The sequence below is a fragment of the Lynx canadensis genome, chromosome C1 (genome assembly GCF_007474595.2).
Source record: "Lynx canadensis isolate LIC74 chromosome C1, mLynCan4.pri.v2, whole genome shotgun sequence".
In the NCBI taxonomy this organism is placed as follows: domain Eukaryota; kingdom Metazoa; phylum Chordata; class Mammalia; order Carnivora; family Felidae; genus Lynx; species Lynx canadensis.
Genome location: NC_044310.1, coordinates 168,138,515 through 168,159,683, shown reverse-complemented (window position 1 = coordinate 168,159,683; position 21,169 = coordinate 168,138,515). Strand labels below are relative to the sequence as shown.

The following is a 21,169-nucleotide window of genomic DNA, read 5'->3' as shown; positions in this document are numbered from 1 at the left end:
TGTTTATTAATCCTAGGAGCTTTTTGATGGAGTCTTTAGGGTTTTCCATACATAATATCATTTCACCTGCAAAGAGTGACAGTTTTACATCTTTCTTTCCAATGTGGCTGATTTTATTTCTTTTTCTTGTTTAATTGCTATGGGTAGGACTTCCAATAGTACGTTGAATAAAAGTAGTGACATTAGGCATACTTGTCTTGTTCCTGACCTTGGAAGAAAAGCTTTCAGCTTTTCACCGTTGAGTATGATGTTAGCTGTGGGCTTGTCATACATGGCTTTTATTACATTGAGGTATTACGTTGAGGATTTGTTGAGAGTTTTATCATAAATGGATGTTGAATTTTTTTTTAAATGCTTTTTCTGCAACTATTGAGATGATCATGATTTTCATCCTTCATTTTGTTAATGTGGTGTATTGCATTGACTAATTTGTGGATGTTGAACCATCCTAGCATCCCCGAAATAAATCTCACTTGATTATTATGTATGATCCTTTTAGTGTATTGCTAATTTGAATTGTTAATATTTTGTTGAGGATTTTTGCACCTGTGTTTTTTAGAAATATTGGCCTGAAATTTTCTTTTCTTGTGTTATTCTTGACTGGTTTTTGTATGAGGGTAGTGCTGGCCTCATAAAATGAGTTTGGACAGAACTTTTCTGTCCTCTTCTATTTTTTGGAAGAGTTTGAGAAGAAGCATTCTTTGAGCGTTTGGTAGAATTCACCAGTGAAGTCATCTGGTCCTGGACTTGTATTTGTTGAGAGGTTTTTGATTACTGATTTGATCTCCTTACTAGTAATCAGCCTGTTTAGATTTTCTATTTCATCATGATTCAGTCTTGGTAGGTTGTGTGTTTCTAGAAATTTATTCATTTCTTCTAAGCTGTAACTTTTTAAAAAAAATGAACTAATATTTTTAGATATATTGAGATCCTTAGATTTGGGTCATTTCATTAATAAGATGCAGAAAATTAGTTACAGGAAAAACATACTTAACATCTGATTTTCAGCTTATAAATACAAAACATACAGTAAAAAACATAATCCCTGAATGGATAAAAATTATGCTACCTTTAGACAATGGAATATCATTTAGCACTCAAAGAAATGAGCTAACAAGTTATGAAAAGACATGAAGAAATTAAATGCATATTACTACGTGAAGGAGGCCAATTCAAGAAGACCACGTAGTATATAATGCCAACTATTTGATATTCTGGAAATGGCAAAACTATGGAAACAGTAAAAAGATTAGTGGTTGACAGGCATGGGAGTGGGGAGGGATGAACAGACAGAGAACAGAGGATTTTTAGAGCAGGGAAAATATTCTGTATGATATCATAATGTATAATTACTATATATTGTATATTATATTATAATAATGGATACATATCATTTTACATTGGTCCAAACACATAGAATGTGTAACCAAGTATGGATTTGGGGAGATTTTGATTTGTCAGTGTGGATTCATCAGCTGTAACAAATATAATTGACCCTTGAAAAATACAGGGGTTAGGGGCAGCAACTCCCAATATGGTAAAAAATCCACATATATTTTTTGAACTCCTCCAAAACATAATTACTAATAAGCTACTGTTGGTTGGAAATCTTACCAATGACATAAACAGTTGATTAACACATATTTTGTATGTTATATGTATTGTATACTTTCTCTTATAATAAACTAAGCTAGAAGAAATATTATTATTAAGAAATCAAAGGGAAAAGAAAATACATTTATAGTATTGTACTGTATTTATTGAGAAAAATCTGCATATAAGTGGACCCATGCAGTTCCAAATGGTGTTGTGAGTGATACTGATAATAGTATATGCTATGCATGTGTGGGGGAGGAGAGTATATGGGAAATCTCTGTATTTTCCGCTCAATTTTGCTATGAACCTACTCTAAAAAATAAGTTGCTCTAAAAAATAAAATCCTTTAAAAAAAGATATAACATATCCTAGGTTAACACTGATATTTTTAATTGAAATTGAGACCCATTCGATACTTACTGAATCTATTGATCTTACATTTTTACCATCTTTTCTCTCATGCTGAAAATTCTGGTTCTTAATGACACCAATACAATTATTCATTTGCTTTATTCTGCACTACACACAAAGCTATCTCAGAATAATACCAACAGTATCGACAATAGTATAATTCATAAAAGACATATTTGCAGTTCTTTTTTTCCTCCCCCAGTAGGGAACTATTATTGCATTTTCATGCTATTTTACATTGTTTCTGTATAGTTATGCTACCAACTGAATATGCATCTAGGTTTATTTCATTTAACTTTTGATTTAAAATATTTATCTTTTCAAACTTAAACTGAGAAAAAAAATGTTCAAAGATGTCAAACTTCTATCTCTGCCCTTCCCATCCGGTTTTTTCTTTCCCACCTGTCTTTTGCACCTCTTTCTTCCTTCATTCCTCCACATGAAAATAAAATTTTAGTCTAAACTGGGACATGTTTCAAGAGTGAAAAGGGGTTATATTGACAATTACACCTTGGAAACAAGTATAAACCAGGGCCATCTGCGGCAAAACTGGAGTAAGTGTCATTGTATCTTGAAGACGCCATTTACATTTCTTATCTTTTCGACTCAAAAAATATAGGCATATACTTTTTTTTTATTTTATTTTTTTAACATTTATTCATTTTTGAAAGGCAGAGAGAGACAGAGCGCGAATGGGGGAGGGGCAGCGAGAGGGAGACACAGAAACAGAAGCAGGCTCCAGGCTCCAGGCTCCGAGCCATCAGCACAGAGCCGGATGCGGGGCTCGAACTCACGGACCGCGAGATCATGACCTGAGCCGAAGTTGGCCGCTTAACCGACTGAGCCACCCAGGCGCCCCTAGGCATATACTTTAAGTAGAACCACATCAAACTGCCAATATGTGGCTGCTTTTTAATGGAAAAATGGCAATTGTGTATACTCTATCTATATGATGTAAATATTCATGTCCCTACTTTCCTAAACAAACGGTGGCATATTATACTCACTCTTCCTCACTTCACTTTTTCACTTACATATACGCTGGAGTTATTCCATAGTAGTAAATAAAGACAGTGCCCATTCCTTTCACAGGGGCTTTGACTATGTTGTATAAATGGACAATCGTTTAGTCAGCCAGCCCATCTTAGTTGACAGTTATTATTTATATATTTTTTATTTAAAAAATAGTGCTGTAATCAATAGCCTTGTACAGAATGTCTTTTCACATTTTTGCCAGTGTCAATTTTGGGATAGATGTTTAGAAAAGGAATTGCATACAATCAATAATGTGTGCGCAACTTTTCTAGAAGTTGCCAATCATTATTTATAGAGATTGTACTTTTTGTCTTCACATACTAGCAATGTGTGAGAGGTCTTACACACCCACATATCACACAAAGTTTTGGTATCTGTCAATCTGATATACACTGTGTTCTTTTTTTTTGAAAGAAAAAAATAAAATTTTATTGGGATATTATATATAACACACAATCCACCATGTTCTTTAATTTCACTGTGACTCTGTACATGTCGGGCTCTCTTTCAGAGCATGTTTAATCTTCTCTATACTTAATGAAATTCCCCTCACTGGGGCTGCCAGTATTTCTTTGTAATGTTCCCCAGCAAGCAAGGCCTGACTAAAGACGTGGGCCTGGGGTTTGTAGGGATATGCAGATATTTAGGTACAACCTCATTTCTGGCATTTGGTCCTGTGATCTGTACTAGATTCTCCATTCCCTACTTACCACAAATCATTCTTTGAGATTCTAATCAAATGTTGTCGCTTCTATAAAGCCTTTTTTAACTCTTTCCTCTGTTCCTTTAACACCTGCATACACTTTTATTGCAACTATTATCACATTGCACTTAACCATTTACAAGACACCCTTCCCTCATTAAACAGACTTCTTAAAGTTAGAGACCCCATATTTTTGAGATTTCCAATGTTAGTGCTAAGCCAAGTCTTTAGCACAAATAAAGATTTATTTTTGAAAGAGTGAAGCAGACAAGGTATTATTAACTGATAGGAAGACTTTAACAGTTACAGTGAAAAATTTTTGATCTAGAGAGCAATGGGGATCTACTGGAACTTTTTTCTTGTATATGTCTAAGTATATATGGTTTTATCAGATTAAAAGAACAAATTATACTTGAAATAGTATTTTTTATGTCTGAATAAAATATTCTTTTCATTTTTCATATTTCAATTTTTCCACCCATGATCACACTATTGCTTTTCTACTGATTTACACAGTGTGTTATAAAACATACACTCTTTCAAGGTTTTATTCCATGTGTGTTGTGCACATTAACTGCTAGTGTCTGCAAAAAACACTCCCTCCTAAATTGAATTATATTACAACTAAGGGCCATATATTTGAGCTGAGCAATATATATGTACACACACATACATGCATTCTTATTAAATGACTGAAAAGCAAAAAGTTCTAGATACTTTAAGATGGTTAGTTATACCATTTAGATGGTATAGAAGGAATGGCAGAGAGAAAACGCTCCTTGCATTTTTTACCTAGGGTCCCTCTGCAGTTAGGCAGGGCCATGCCACTAATCCTGGCCAGTGACACGTGAACACAAGCGTGGTGTGCTATTTCTGGATTAGGGAAAAAGCACGTGCAATTTCTTATTTCTCCCTTTCCTTCATATTTCTCCCTTATTCCCTCACTAAGGAGGCACTATGACATACTATGCAGCTGTGGGGTAGTGAGATCTCTATCTGTCCATTTGCATCCTGAATGATAATACAGAGTGGAGACACTTGCTGATGTGCCTAGGATGTGGGGCAATAGTAGAAATGAACTTTTTTTGTATTAACCACTGTAGTTTTGTGAAGTTTGTGGACCACCAATTTATACTTGGTGTATAAAAAAAATGAGCTAAGTTATAGAAGAAAACACACAAAAGATTAATAAAATAATAACATCTTTAAGATTATTTTTGAATTATAAGGGACCAGAGATAAGGTAATAGAACTTGAAATAGCTTTGAAATGTTTATTTTGAACAAAGAATTGAATTAAGTGATGGGTATAGAAGTGAGTAAGCAGTGATACACAAGACTACAGTAAATGATGACCCAGGGGGACATCAGTCTGTCTATTTATCATTTCTTATGTGACTGACACTGTATTAGGCTCTGGGGCTATAAGGATAAACAAGGTAGACAATATCCTTGACTTAATGGAACTTTTAGCCCAGACAGAAAGACAGGCAGCTAATTAAATAATGATAGATTTTTGAAAAGTGTTATGAAGAAAATAGGACGGGGGGGGTGTGTGTAAAAGAAAATAATACTGGTGAGGTAGGGCTGGGGATCATACTTAAATAAGGTGGCCAGGAAGAAAATCTTTCTAGGCAGATGATATTTAAACTGAGACCTGAAGGGTGAAAAGGAGCCAAGAATTCAAAGATGAGAAGAGCATTCACAGCAGGGGAATAGCACATTCACATTCCCTGGGCAGGGAGGTAAAGTGTGGCTGGTAACTATCTGGCAGGGGAGACAACAGAAAGTAATGTTCCCAAGGTGGGCAGAGGCTAGACTTTACAAACCAGAGTAAGAAGTTTAGATTTCATTTTAAATATAACATCTAGAGTTCTCCATTTTATTCTAAGTGAAACTGGGATGTGACATGATCTACATGATGTTTTAAGAGACTGCTTTTTTCCTTCATGGGGAATGGCCAAGAGGACACCATAAATGGACACTGAGAGGCCCTAGGTGGTGACTAGGGCAGGGGCAGTGGGAGTGGAGTGGATGGATTTGGAATATGTTTAGGGAATGTAACCACCGGAAGTTGCTGATGGACAGGATATGCGGAAGGAGGAAGATGATCCCTAGCTTTTTGGCAAAAATGGCTGGTTGGAAAGTGATGGCATTTCCTGAGATGAGGAAGAGGAGGAAGCAGGTTTAAAGAGAAACCAAAAACGTCACTTTGGATGTGTGAAGAGTGAAATGCCTTTGGGACCTCTAATGTTAACTGAACAGTTGACCACAGGAGTCTAAACTCAACAAGAGATGTGAAACAGAGATATAAATGGGAAACTATCTTTCGAAATGTGTCTAATGTAACTGGAAAATGTGTCTTTTCAATAGCAATCAGTGATGGGAACATAGAAAGCTCTAAAAAGCCCCAAAGCTTTTCTGTTTTGTTTTAATAAGACTAAAACATATTTTGATTTTAAAGAGATTAGTGTGAAGAAGACTGGCATAATTTGTTTTTGGATGTTTAAGTTTGAAATCTTTAATATAGCAGAACCCATTTCATCCCACAAATAAAAATGACTAAGATGGAGGAAAAATCCTGGTGTGTCTAGATACACCTTAAAAACTAAGGTACGCTTAAGACAGTAGCAAGATGATAAAAAATTTATAGTACTAGGGATATACATTCTATTACCACGATAGTTTATGCCTATCTGGATAGTCAGATTAAAGGTAACTTTAGAACAATAGATGGGATTTCCAATTGCAGACCCAAGGTGCAATTTTATAGACATATAGACTCTCAAATCTCTAGAGGGAAATGTAGAAAAATAAAAAATTACTGAAGTAAAGCAATGTGCATCCTACATTATTATGGCAACAAATCGATAATGGTATTACAATAAAATCTGGTGTAATCACATTTTCCTTCTTTGGTATTGCAGCATTAATCTCTGTCTCATGGGGGATGGGATACAGCACAGGATATATAATGGGATGCAGAATATTTTGCCTGTTACAACCAAGGCAATGGGACTGGCAATTACTGAAACTTTTTATTCTCAATTGCTGGTCGCTTTTTTCAGCCCCTTTAACAGTTTAAGTGCTCACACCTCAGCAGCTCCACACCAATGCTATTGATACAATGCATTCTAAACATTTTCCTTCATCCTCTCCCTGAACCTTCTAGCTGAAAAGCTTGGAGCATCCAGGCATCGCTTTGACACCGAAAAAACAGAACAAACAAAAACTGGTACTGCCTGAGCATCAGGCTGAGGGGTCAAAAATGGGCTGAGGGCTACTCTCTTGTCACCGCAGTGAAAGTGTGGCAGAAGAGAAACATATACAGCTGGTTTCCCTGGTGCTATTTGTTCTATAATCAAGAAAGTATCCAGTAATTTACAGAGGAATAAAAGACATAAAGCTATTTTAAAAAATCAAATCCAGCTAAGATTTTGTTTCAATACTTTCCAACTGCCTTGGATGAATTCAGTAGCTCTTGTTATGATGATAAATTTATCATTCTGTATACAGTCTATACCATGGATTTCCAATTTTCTGTTAAAAATTGTTGATTGTCAAGGCGCCTGGGTGGCGCAGTCGGTTAAGCGTCCGACTTCAGCCAGGTCACGATCTCGCGGTCCGTGAGTTCGAGCCCCGCGTCGGGCTCTGGGCTGATGGCTCAGAGCCTGGAGCCTGTTTCCGATTCTGTGTCTCCCTCTCTCTCTGCCCCTCCCCCGTTCATGCTCTGTCTCTCTCTGTCCCCCAAAAAAATAAATAAACGTTGAAAAAAAAAATTAAAAAAGTAAAAAAAAAAAATTGTTGATTGTCTTAAAAGTTCTCAGCACACACAAAATTCTGTAACTATGTATGGTGATGGATATTAACTAGACTATATTAACTAGACTATCATTTTGCAATATATGCAAATATTGAGTCATTATGTTGAATGCCTGAAATTAATGTTATGTATCAATTAATTATATCTCAATTAAAAAGTGTTAATTGTAATTTGCAGGATTAATGGTTCTAAATATGCAAAGATCTTTCTAAACCAACACTCCACTGGAAACAAGCATCTCTAACAGATACATTTAATGTACTGTCCACTGCCTACTTATTTGTGTTTATTATAAGCATATTATGGCCCTGTGTTCAAAAACACACATTATTGGGGCGCCTGGGTGGCGCAGTCGGTTAAGCGTCCGACTTCAGCCAGGTCGCGATCTCGCGGTCCGTGAGTTCGAGCCCCGCGTCGGGCTCTGGGCTGATGGCTCGGAGCCTGGAGCCTGTTTCCGATTCTGTGTCTCCCTCTCTCTCTGCCCCTCCCCCGTTCATGCTCTGTCTCTCTCTGTCCCAAAAATAAATAAACGTTGAAAAAAAAAATTAAAAAAAAAAACAACACACACATTATTAAAATGAGGTTGCATAACCATAGACGTAAACTCTCACTCTGTAATCAGCACAAACATTCACCAAGGCAAAACATCAAAAGTATTTTTCAAATGAATATTTCTTCTGAGAACTGGAGCTTGAGAACTCGAGGTACCCTGCTAAACATTCAGATAGTAGTCAATCTTATCAACTAGCTGTTTTACAATTCTAGGTAAGAGTAGGATATCTGGAATATTTGTAATACCTGGAGAGAATCCAAATTGCCAATGAAACCAAATAATCACACGAACAACAACATCTTATTTCTAGAAACAGTCAAATGAAACCCATGCCAGCAGTTAGTATCACATCCATTTTAAGCCTTCTGTAAACAATTTCCGTAATCTTTCCTGAACCTGCTTCTACGGCATTCATTAGTATTCTTTTTCCATCGGGCATCTGGTGCCTCTGTGATAGATATTAAATATCTTAAGGCAGGCAAATCTCACTAGTATGCAGAGAACAGATGCAGAGGCTCATGTAAGCCAAAGAAGCCTGTAGGCAAAACCGCAGAGAGTGATAGGTCACAGCTGCTAGTTCAAGGCCAGGCTGTTGGTGGAGCAAGGCCCAATGCCAGAGTGTTATCCCCACTCAGACACATAAGCCACATGATCCTTAAGATGATAAGGTTGGATTCTCAAAGTGCTTCTCCTCACTCCAAATGGAGTCTGAAATTGTCAATGACTTGCACATTTTAGATGCTTAGGCTACACAATATTGAGGTAAGCATGTTGGAGGACTGAAGTTGATGTGTGTATGAAGAAATAGCATTCGTCTATCCACTCAACACATTCATTTGTTATTTAGTTATTGAACATCTATGATGTGCCACTCTGTCTCATTCTGTTTACCATACTTTTTCTCTGAACCTCCTGGTTTCTAAACTTTGGGAAGGGGAACTATAACTTCAATTGTGTTCACTTCTTTTCCCTCAGATGTAAAGCTAGAATAAATCATATTTCATAACCCTAGAAAGCTGTGGAATTTTTTAGCATATTACTAAGGAATCTTTGTTCCTGGATTATTGGGAGCAATGTTTAATAGTTTATCTGAAGATGCAAAGGCAAAGTCCAATCACATTTAAAAAAAATTATTTCAGGATGTTCTCAGTAAGATGTACAGTTTTGCGTGTGTGTTTGCTCTCTAGATCACTATTCTGAGCTATTTACATGTAAAAAGTTAATAATCAAGATATTGATAAAGCACCAAAGTGATTGTCCTGCTTGAGATGTAACTTGGTACCCTTAGAACAGTCAACTTTTTAAAGTATATTAGTAAAGAAATATACTTTGTATGTTAGTGAAGCATACATTAAATGCTAATATTTGTATATTATGTTGTACATAATAAATTGTATATTACATAAGGCAACTGAGAAGTTTTGGCTTACACAGGAGAACGTATCTTCAGTGAATGGATTAGAGTAGCTATTTTCACCACATATAGTGTCTCAATCAGGTGTAAGGTGTCATAAGTAATTAATTACTGATAGTAGATAGTACCAAAACATGTGAAGGACTTGCCTTAATAATAACTTAGAGGTGGTTCAAGGTAATCTCCCTATCAACATCTCTTGAGTCTGTCTTGGCATGTGCTTTCTGGAGTGTAAGAAAAGGAGTTCAAGGAACTGGACAGAGTGTGACACACATGTGACCCTTCTCATTTATGTCACAAGGTAAACGGTTTGAGAATTGCTGCTTTAAACGAAATGAGAAATAGACTAGTATAATTCGGGTGGCCATGTAATTTATCACACAAACTGAGACACTTCCAAGAATAGAAGGGGGAGCTATTTTTAATTATACGTGGTTGTAAATAGGAACTTGAGCCGTGAAGTGAGGAAAAACAAAGTTCAGCTCCCGATCTCCCATTTATTAGCTATGTGACATTGGAACAGTTGTGCTCTCAGTCTATTTTCTAACTGCTACCTTGTGAAAGCCCTGTCAGTCGGGTTACAAGCAGAAGACAGAAAACTCACAGTTACTTGAACAGTGTGAGTTTAACATAAAAAAATTGTTAGCTGCACCAGGGCACTGGAGGTAATGGAGGACTGACACTCTACAGAGCGCCTGAGGGCCGAGAGAGGGCACCTAGAGAAGAACAGTGGGATTTGCTGGCTGCAAAGGGGAACGAGAAGGTACCGGGAAAAGCCATCCGCAGGGAGGTGCTTCTCCCACGGGGCTTGACTGTGAAGCTGTCTGACTGACTGGGTGTTGGGGAAAGTGTGTGGCCACTGGTCCAGCTAGCTGCAGCACTAGCAGGAGCCAGATGCTAGGGAAGGTGTGCTCTCTGCAAAAGCCTGGCAAGGGGAGCACGCCAGACCCAGGAGGAGACACATTCCTTCCTCCTTCAGTGTTCCCCAGCACTTCCAACAACAAAGTGTAGCTTTGCACTACTTTGCAGAGGAAAAATACTTAAAAGTTCAGCTCTATTTTGTCACAACAGAGAATGAAGGATAGAGTTGGTAGTTGAGAGGCAATGAATTGATAAATAGTACACTCACACTGATGATCATATGAGGTACTGTAGCAAGCATGTTTAATATGTTTACATTAAACACGTTTAGCACAGTGACTAGAATATGGTAAATGATTAATACATATCATATCATTATTATATTTTCTATATACAGTAAAACCTTAGATTGCAAGTAACTTGTTCGGCAAGTATTCTGCAAGATGAGCAAATATTTCTAATGAACTTTTTTTTTTAACTTTTAATGTTTATTTATTTTTGAGACATGTGAGCAGGGGAGGGGCACAGAGAAAGGGAGATACAGAATCTGAAATAGGCTCCAGGCTCTGAGCTGTCAGCACATAGTCCGACATGGGCCTTGAACCCACAAGCCGTGAAATCATGACTTGAGCCAAAGTTGGACGCTTAACTAACTGAGCCACCCAGGCGCCCCTGTAATAAATTTTAACTTGATAAGTGATGTCTTGCAATACAAGGTACGTGATGCCAAATGTCACATGATCACAATTGAACCAGTGGTTCTTGAACGTCGCTTTTACATACAAGTGCTTTGGATTACAAGCATGTTTCCAGAATGAATTATGCTCACAAACCAAAGTTTTACTGGATCTCATTCTAATTTTATTACTAAATAAGGCTGGGGTACTAATTAATGACTCTAAGAGTTGTGAGGCAATGGATAATGTTTAGAAGGATGAGATCGCATCATTCTCTATAGGGTCTCCCCCTCCCCACCCCCCCCCCCGCAAAAAAAAAAAAAAAAGACTATTACTTATTTGCCTCTTATAGGTTAGGGAGCATCCTGACCTGTGATCACTTTTTGAAACAGAAGGATAAGACCCTAAAATAGCAGCAAGGCTATTTTCTTACAATTCTAGAGTGGGAAATTTCAAGCTTAGAATTTTTAACATGCAAACAAAACTTTATTTCTTCATTAATAAAGACACTTTCCCATTGAAGCTTCATCACCTTCCTTTTGTATCAAATGGAATTGTATTGTTGTTGTCTCATTAATCCTCAATGCTCTTGGGAGGCAAGAGTATGGGATTTTCTATCCTATTTCACATTGCCTTTACTTCTCATAATTGGTTTAATATCATGTTATTAAAACCGAGTTCCCTACCTTTTATTTTCTTATTGCTAGCAAAAGATTAGCAATTTTGATCCTGAATCATATTCTGTTAATTTGGCACATAGCTCTTTATGTTTTCCTTTCATTCCTCCCCCCCCCCCCACACCATAGTGTGTTCTAGTGTCCCAGATCACTGATTTAAAGGTTAAACACCAGGGTTTTGTATTTGTTGCATTTGTCACGTCTCCTTCTGTATTCCTGACTGTTCTCTAAATCCAGTCTTCATTCACTTAATAGTTGACTCCCACACTATGTTTTATTTAATGTTTCTCCTCAGAATTAGTCTTTTATACAAACTTACATGTCTTGACCTCTCATTAAATTAGATTTACAACCTTCCACAATTTTTCTTCTTAATTATTTATTTTAAATTTTACCTGTTTTTTTTAAACCTTTGAGCATATATAATGATTACTTTAGATTTTTAAAATTCAACAGCCTATTCTTTTTATTCTCAAAAAATTTATTTTCTTGGATATAATAGTTATATAATACAAAGTTCAAGAGCCTCCTTTTGTTATGTTTTTTGAGCCAGGAAGATGATCTTCAAATCTTTTCTCTATCATTAGCTCAATTCTCTTTTATATAAATAGTTACCTCTTTGTTGATGTTTAAGGTATTTCTGTCAGTGGAGAGATTAAATAATGAGATTAAAGGTATGGAACTAGTAGGAGTTCAGGGCAGATGAGATATCAATCAAGTTTACCTTTTCTTAAAATACATTGTTTCATTGCATTCCTGTCTTGTGTGAAATATCTGTTAAAAACAGTCTTATTGGGAGCTAGTGCATTTGAGAAAGAATTGGATATTTCATATTTTACTTTGTCATGACTATTTTACTTATGGTTCTAAAAATGTTCTGAGGGTAAAATAATAGTTAATAAATATCAGAACCAATTCTAAGTCTGGACACTGGGACACTGGAATTCTGTAGTATATAATTTAAAACATTTCTTTATAATTTCCACAGTCATTTCTTAAAAGACACTTGGTCTTAACCACTCTTCTGGAATCTTAACTACTCTTCAGGCATCTCCTCTCCTTCAGATAGCTTTAGACGCAGCCACATTTGTATAGTTACTGTCCCTTGATCAATTATCATGTTTCCATTGCTTTTTGCTCTTGGCCCTTCTCTGAAGAAACCTTCCATACTCTTGCCTACTTCCCCAATTCCCAACTATACTTCAAGGTTAGCTCAGATCTTCCCATTTCCTTAAAACCTTCTCTGATCTTCCTAGCTTTCTCTTAAACTCTTGCATAACTTACTGCTCTTACTGGTTTCAGTCATTTTACAGATGACATTCATTGCCTTGTACCCTTGGGTATCACCTAAATTACACATATGCTATGTATTACCTACGTGTTCTAAGTCTCACCACCCCTCCCCCCCCAAATAGTAAGTCTGTAACACTTTTTATATAATTCGTGGTAAGTGGTCAATAGCCAGCTATATGTTAATTGATTTAAACAAACGTTTGTTGGGGCGCCTGGGTGGCTTGGTTGGTTGAGCGTCCGACTTCGGCTCAGGTCACAATCTCACAGTCCGTGAGTTCGAGCCCCACGTCGGGCTCTGTGCTGACCGCTCAGAGCCTGGAGCCTGTTTTGGATTCTGTGTCTCCCTCTCTCTCTGCCCCATCCCCACTCATGCTCTGTCTCTGTCTCAAAAATAAATAAACGTTAAAAAAAAAATAAACAAACGTTTGTTGAATTTGTATGTAGTGCTACTGCTACAGTATACCAGATAACTGCGTTGGCGGGGGGGGAAAGAAGACACAAAGTTCAAGGAAAGATTCCTCATAGGAAGCTCTGTCTAGTAGTGAGAAATACACAAGCAAGTATGTGAAAATAGCTGAGCCCAGTCTAGACACAATGTTCTGGAGAAAAGGGACTCTGCAGTGTGCAAATCACGAAAGGTCTGGCAGAGGTCCTAACACTGGAGTTGAATCTTAACATAGGTGGACAGGAAACAAATTCTAGGCACAGGTAAAAAGGTGGGAAGATATTGCTGCCTCTAAAGCAATACTTCAATTGTGACAGAGATGAAATCTTACCTGAAATCCTAAGTTAAAGATTTATCCTTCATGAGACTGAAACCTGGAGACCAGTGCATTTAGCATGTTTTTGTAGAATTGGGAAACCCCATACATTCTCATCTGAAACCAGCTTGGTCTTAAATATGTGTAAATACTGGCAAGATTCTAATAGGTACCTAGTGTCGTTATAGTAGAAATAAGCTAATGCAGACTAAGTTAAAATATCTTCCTACAGGCAAACACAAGGAATATTTCCTTTCCAAGATTTTGTAAGGCTTAACACTAAATAGTAAATTGTATTTTAATGTCAAAATATTTTCAGAGATATGTTAAGGTTAAATTAATTTTCAAAGCTGTTAATCTTGAGTAAAATTGGAGTAAGAAATTATTTCTTCTTAATAAACACTATAGCTCTTGGTAACCCTGTGATATAAGCTCTTAATAAATGCCATGAATGCAAGTAGAAATATGAGGCATAGTATCCCTAAACAACCTTCCACATAGGCACTCCTGCTGCAGTGTTTGTAAATGCAGCTCTTCATGTAAATGCTAGATTAGACTGAATGATGAATTTAAAACAAGTGGGTGCACTCACTGTGGCCCAAATTAAGTCTGTTCTAAAGTTGCTATAGCAACATTATCTGTACCAAATGTCCTGCTCTAAAAAATAATTGGAAACATTTCCTGTTATTTAGGGGAAAAAATAAAATCACTATTAATTTTTTATATTCTACTACACCAAATGTATTATTCTCATGCAAATATTTCTTTAAAGCAGCAAAATTCATCAGTGGGTATATGTAATTTTTATATAATTATAACTGAAAAATCAAGAAGAATAAAATTAGTTTTAAGGCATAATATGATATACCTAAAAGTAAAATAAAGTATTTGAATAAAGATACTTTTCTTCTTTCTTTCTTGGCTAACACTTAAGATCAGAGAGCCATGAATACCTTCTTTGGGCTTTGTACACACACACACACACACACACAAATTGTTTACCTATGGAGAACAGCTGAAGTTTTACTATTGATAGAATAGTAAATACACATATTCAAACAACATAAAAACACATGACACTCAAGAAGCAGAAAGGTCTAAAATGTTTTATGAGGGTAACTCAAATAAAGCAAAGGAACCTATGTTCAGAATTTGACCACAATAGCTACCTGATATAATAAAACTCCAGGCCCAGATGCATTTTCTTTCTGAAAATGACTGAAAATCAAATCTATCAATAAAATTGTTCCCATAAGAAATTATTAGAAAATGTCGTAACGTTGAGGTAAAGCAAAGATTTACATAAAATAGTGGGTAAATAACTGACACAAACAACATACTATTTATTGGCTACATATTCAACATTTTAATACTATTTTTTTTCTTGAGTTTTGGAAAGGCACTTTCTTTCAATGTAATTTTAAAGTGCCATTTCATGCTTCATTATCTCTGAGTGGGAGTTGTAGTTTGTAGTGGGACCTCAGCTTCATTCACATTGTGAATCATGGGTGGTACATCTGAGTATATTTTTCTAAGAGTTTGAGTGAAGTAAATAATACTTTTCCATATTTTTCCATATATATATATATATATGTGTGTGTGTGTGTGTGTGTATGTATTTTAGGCTTTCCTATTTAACAACACTAGACTTCAAAATGAAAGTGGCATATTCTTCGAAACTGATGAATGTATGTATATAAACTGCAACATTTTGGAGAATGCTTAAATTTATTTGCAAAATAAAAACATTTTATTTGTTCAATCCTTGTCCCCACCCCTGTCACTAATTCCCATTGCTCTTTCTACCAGGTCTCAGTCATGCTGAATATTACAGCACAGCTCAAAGCAAACATGAGTAAAGAAGAAGATTCCAGGTTTGTCGTTTTGGTTTTAACAACTCTTGAGTACTAATGGTGGCAGCCAGCAGGCACTTTCTCACCTCCTGTAATAAATGCGGACCTGATTCTGAAAGCTGTAGCTTTGCCCATTATACACATATAAATGTGTAAGTGCATTCATTAACTCCAAAAGAAACTTAAATTTGGCATGAAACTGGGAGAAACTAGGATTAAATAAAACTTTTCCACCAGAGGGTTATGTTATGTCTGTTCCATATCAATTCCATTATAATTACAATTAAGCTTATAATTAAGCTTTCCTTGTCACTCATCTCATAAACCCAGTTTATTTTTTCTGTGTGTTCACCTGATCTGAGATGTTCTCCTTTAAGTTTTTTTTTTTTTTTTAAATTTTTTTTTTTTCAACGTTTATTTATTTTTGGGACAGCGAGAGACAGAGCATGAACGGGGGAGGGGCAGAGAGAGAGGGAGACACAGAATCGGAAACAGGCTCCAGGCTCTGAGCCATCAGCCCAGAGCCTGACGCGGGGCTCGAACTCACGGACCGCGAGATCGTGACCTGGCTGAAGTCGGACGCTTAACCGACTGCGCCACCCAGGCGCCCCTCTCCTTTAAGTTTTTGCTAAATCATTCACATAGTCTCCAAGAAATTTTCCTTGATGGATGTCAACCACTGTTACCCTTACTACCATTTACTGTTTATTGTCATTTACTTTCAATGAAGTGTTAGTCAAAGAGAGTATTTAAGAGCTTGAATTCTGGAGTCAAGTTCAACTCAAGTTCAAATCCTAGCACAGGTGCTTAGTAAAACAAATTAATTGTATAAATTAATTATGAGGGCCAGCTGTGGGCCAGACACTGTTATAGGTGCTAACATACAGCACTGAGTAAGGCAGACAGAAAAAATCTATTCTTGAACTCATGTTTTAATGGTGGTAGAAGAGAATGAGACATGGGCAGACAATTAAAAATATTATAGACCCTATAAAGACTTACAAAGGAAATAAGCAAACAGTCATGTGATATAGAGTAAATGGGGGCTGCCACTCAAGTTGGGGCAAGGGTCCAGAAAAGCCTTGATCAGGGGATAACATTTAAATTGAGACCTGAAGGACTGAGAAGAAGTCATCTGTGCAAGGTCAGGGAAAAAAAAATATATGCCAGTCGGAGGAAAATCAAGTACCAACATCCTGAGTAGGATATAACATTCAAGAAATAAAAAGAGCAGTGTGGACAGAATATGGGTTGGGGGAGTAGGGAGCAAGAGCTGTATTTGATAATAATGAAGACTATTAAAAGGGGTTTGAATTTTATTAAAAAAAATTTTTTTAACGTTTATTCATTTTTGAGAGACAGAGAGAGACAGAGCATGAGTGGGGGATGGGCAGAGAGAGGGAGACACAGAATCCAAAGCAGGCTCCAGGCTCTGAGCTGTCAGCACAGAGCCCCATGCAGGGCTCTACTAACTCACGAACTGCGAGATCATGACCTGAGCCCAAGTTGGATGCTTAACCAACTGAGCCACCCAGACGCCCCTGAATTTTATTCTAAGATTGGGATCAAATATGGTGACTTTGCTTGGCTCTTACATAGATTTTTAGAATGCTGAATTGGATCTAAATATTTAAAAATTATGAAATGCTACATAAATTCCCAGTATATTATGCATGTACATATATGTGTGCTGTACACGAAGATTTGCCTAATTATGAAAAAAATTGTGTTGAGGCACTTTGGGTGGCTCATTTGTTTAAACAACCAACTCTTGATTGTGGCTCAGGTCATGATCTCGACGTTCTTGAGATTCGACCCTGTGACTAGTCTGTGTCTGACAGTGCAGAGCCTGCTTGGGATTCTCTCTCTCTCTCTGCCCCTCCCCTGCTTGTGCCCTCTCTCTCTCTCAATAAATAAATAAACTTAAAAAAATTGTGTTGACTCAGTTTTCTTACACACTCCAGGTGAACACAATATTCTGGGTGATGGTTAGATCAAGGAAAGAAAATATTCCTTTGTCTACACCAAGTCACAGCACAGGACAGTGAGCCTCTGCCTCTTCCATGTCAATAGACTCTTCTACACAATGGTGTTGACAAAAGGGATAGGTGAGGAAACAGATTTTTGAGCCTGGAATATGGGAGCAAAGTTAAGGCTGGTCTTGTAAATTTGGGCATCATCAGAGTTTAGGTGTTTGCAAATCAAGGGAATGAGATCACCTAAGAAGACAATAAAGATAGAATGGGGAACCAAAAGGAGCCCTGGGTCATGCTAACATTTAAAAATAAGTTTAGGTAAAGGAACAGGTATCATCAGAAGAGACTAATTAGGATCATAAAGTAACAGAAAAATCAGAAGAAAAAAAAAAACAATTAAAGGAGGAAGACATGGTAAACTGTGAGATTGCATATTATGAAAACAGTTCAAGAGGCCAGAAATCCAAAGGCAAAGTGTCTGCATGGTCGGTTCCTCATGGAGACTGATGGAGAATCTATCCCATGTCTCTCTTCTAGCTTCAAGGGATTCTGGCAATTCTTGGCAGTCCTTGACTTGTGGATGCATCACTAATATCTGCCTCCATCATCACATGGCCTCTCTTTGTGTCTGTGGGTCTGTGTCTCCATTTTCTCTTCCTATAAGGACACTAGTCATTGGATTAGAGTCCACTCTAATATGGTAAGACCAAAGACCTCATTTCAACTAATTACATCTTTAAGGACCTTACTGCCAAATAAAGTCTCCTTCTGAAGTTCCAGGGAGGCAGTAATTCGAAGGGCTGGGGTGGGGGAATTACTCAACCCAGTACAGATAGGTTGCAAAAGTGTGGCCCAATGCATACTACAGTTTACAAACACTGTTACAAAAGCATAAACAATGTTTGAAGTCCTTTTAAACATAATTAATTAAACAGGGTGTTTCACACCATTGAAATTGCTTTTTTTCAAATGCTAGAATACCTATTTCACTGCCAAATATAATAGCCCTCAAGAATTTATGTGTCAGGGGGATGGAATAAGGGGTAGGGGTATACACTCCTCAAAATCTGAGACTGGTCTGTGACGAAAAGAGCATAACATTCATGTTGTCTATACCAACCTCTAATGTCTTTGCTAAAATTTTAGAGCTATTTTTTTTTTTTTTGAGAATGTATAACACTGCTAGCTACTCTGCGTTTCATAACAATGGCAATATATTTTAAGTCCATATTTGAAACCCATTACTTGAAAAGGATGTTGGTATTGCTTCCAGGTGCATAGTGAGAGTGGCTTCTATGGGTTGAAAATAAAATTATTGCCATTTTCAAAATATTGATGGTCAATGAAGAGAAGGGATAGACTATTTGAAATCTAGGAAGTTTTAGAAAAACCCAGAGAATACCCTTCCTGAGCCTCAGAAAGAACAATGATAACGGTCTTGGAAAGATAAAATGGAATGCATAAGAAAATATATTCAATTTCTTAATATTATTAGATAATTGATCCAAGTTTTGGAACTGTGGTGATTTTTTTTCCCAATTCAACTGAATGTTTCCAGCATTCTTCTAACAGAATTGAATGCAAAGCAAATGAGAAAGGCATCTTGGCAAAAACCTATCTTTGTCATAAATTTATTATGGTTCTCTAATAAAAACCTGTTTTAACTCAACTGGGGATTTCAGAAGGTTTTTCTCAGAGAAAAGAAAAAACCTTCTATGTATTCAAAACTATGTGATGTTTTCCTTATAAGGGAACTTATTACATTAGCATTTGATTAGTTTGAATGTCTAATTTCCACTCTAGAGTAAAAAAGGGTCAGTGAGGACTATTTTTAAAAGGAGATGTATTTATTATCGTCATAATCAATGTAAATCTCATCATTAAAATTGCCCACAATTCTTCACATTTGACAACTTCTTTCTGTTCTGGTTTTGAGCATTAATATGTCAAGCACACCAAGGTGTTCACTAATAAAATCCTTTCAAGTAGAGTCATTACCAGGTGAATAGTTAACTGTGATGAGGGCTTTACTTTCACAAGGCATAATACATGCAGAAAATCCCACAGGTTGTGAAGTCACTAGGATAAAGCATGGGCTGGATTCTGGGCCCCTACCTGCCTCACAGAGTGACCTGGGACAAATAACTTCTCCAAACTTAGAGTCCTCATCTACATGATGTTGCACTGTTCGTAAAGCTTAGCAACATATTTTTGGAAATATGCCTACCACGCATATTAGTCACTTAATAAATATTTGTTCTTTCTTGTCTTTCTAATCCCTGACCACCGGGGCGCCTGGGTGGCGCAGTCGGTTAAGCGTCCGACTTCAACCAGGTCACGATCTCGCGGTCCGTGAGTTCGAGCCCCGCGTCAGGCTCAGGGCTGACGGCTCGGAGCCTGGAGCCTGTTTCCGATTCTGTGTCTCCCTCTCTCTCTGCCCCTCCCCCGTTCATGCTCTGTCTCTCTCTGTCCCAAAAATAAATAAACGTTGAAAAAAAAAAAAAATAATCCCTGACCACCTCTTTCAAATGGAAACACCAGCTGCCAAGGGCATCACAAACATTCTGAAGGGTACAAGTTGGTCAGAATTTATTGGAGCCTATGCTGAGGGTGAGAAGAGGCCCGCAGTGGAACTTCTCAATGGACCAGCAATAGCACCAAAGTGGTAGGAAAATAAATCATTGTGATAATTTATGATTTAACACAGAGACGGAAAAAAAACCAGTATTTACTGAGAGCTGGTATAGTCTTGGCACTTTTACTTATTCATTTAATTCCTATGTCTTCCTTATATAGTGAAATAAGTAATTCTTTATAGAAAGTGAAACTGAGGTTCAGAAAGCTGATGTAACTTGCTGAAGGTCACATATAGTATATAGCAGTATAGAAACAAGACACTGATGTTTGATATAACTTTGCCTAATCCAGTGACACATACTGATAAAGATCAGTAAGTTGTCTGTTCGTTACATCAAAGAATAAGAAGATCAAACTCTCTGATTGGTAAATCATCCTTCAATTTAGGGCAAGCACAAAAATATGAAGGGAGAACTATAATAACAACATTAACTTTAGAGTCTGACAGTGCTGGATTTGAATCCTGGCTCTGCCACTTATTATCTATTATCTTTTATCTATGTTTCACTGGGGAAATTGTTAAACTTCTTAAGCTACACTTCCTCATTAAAAAATAAGGATAATAATGTTACCTACTTCATAGGTATATATGTATGTATAATAATAAATAATGTAAATAATGCCTCTAAAATACTTAAGACAGTTCCTGGCATATAATAATGAATTTATTTTTAGTTGTAATAAGATACTGCAGTCTCAAAGTGTTTCACAAAGTTTGAATTAATAACTTCTTGTACCAGATTCCCTAAGGATCTTATTAAATAAGAAGGTTCCTGGGCCTAGATCCACACCTCATGAATCAGAATATTTGGGCAGTAGGAATTTGTTTTTAACAAGTTGCCCAGATATAGTTGATATCAGATCCTGGTGCTATCCATCATTCATTCACTCCTTTCCATT

The 21,169-nt window shown here is 36.9% G+C and overlaps 1 long non-coding RNA gene across 1 annotated transcript; it reads left to right on the top strand.

The window, feature by feature from the left end:
• Nucleotides 1–419: 419 nt before the first annotated feature.
• LOC115522432 lies at nt 420–20,467 on the top strand. The gene is made up of 3 exons (XR_003971380.1): nt 420–500; nt 845–851; nt 20,455–20,467. It is a non-coding gene; the product is annotated as an uncharacterized LOC115522432 (long non-coding RNA).
• The last annotated feature ends 702 nt before the right edge of the window (nt 20,468–21,169 follow it).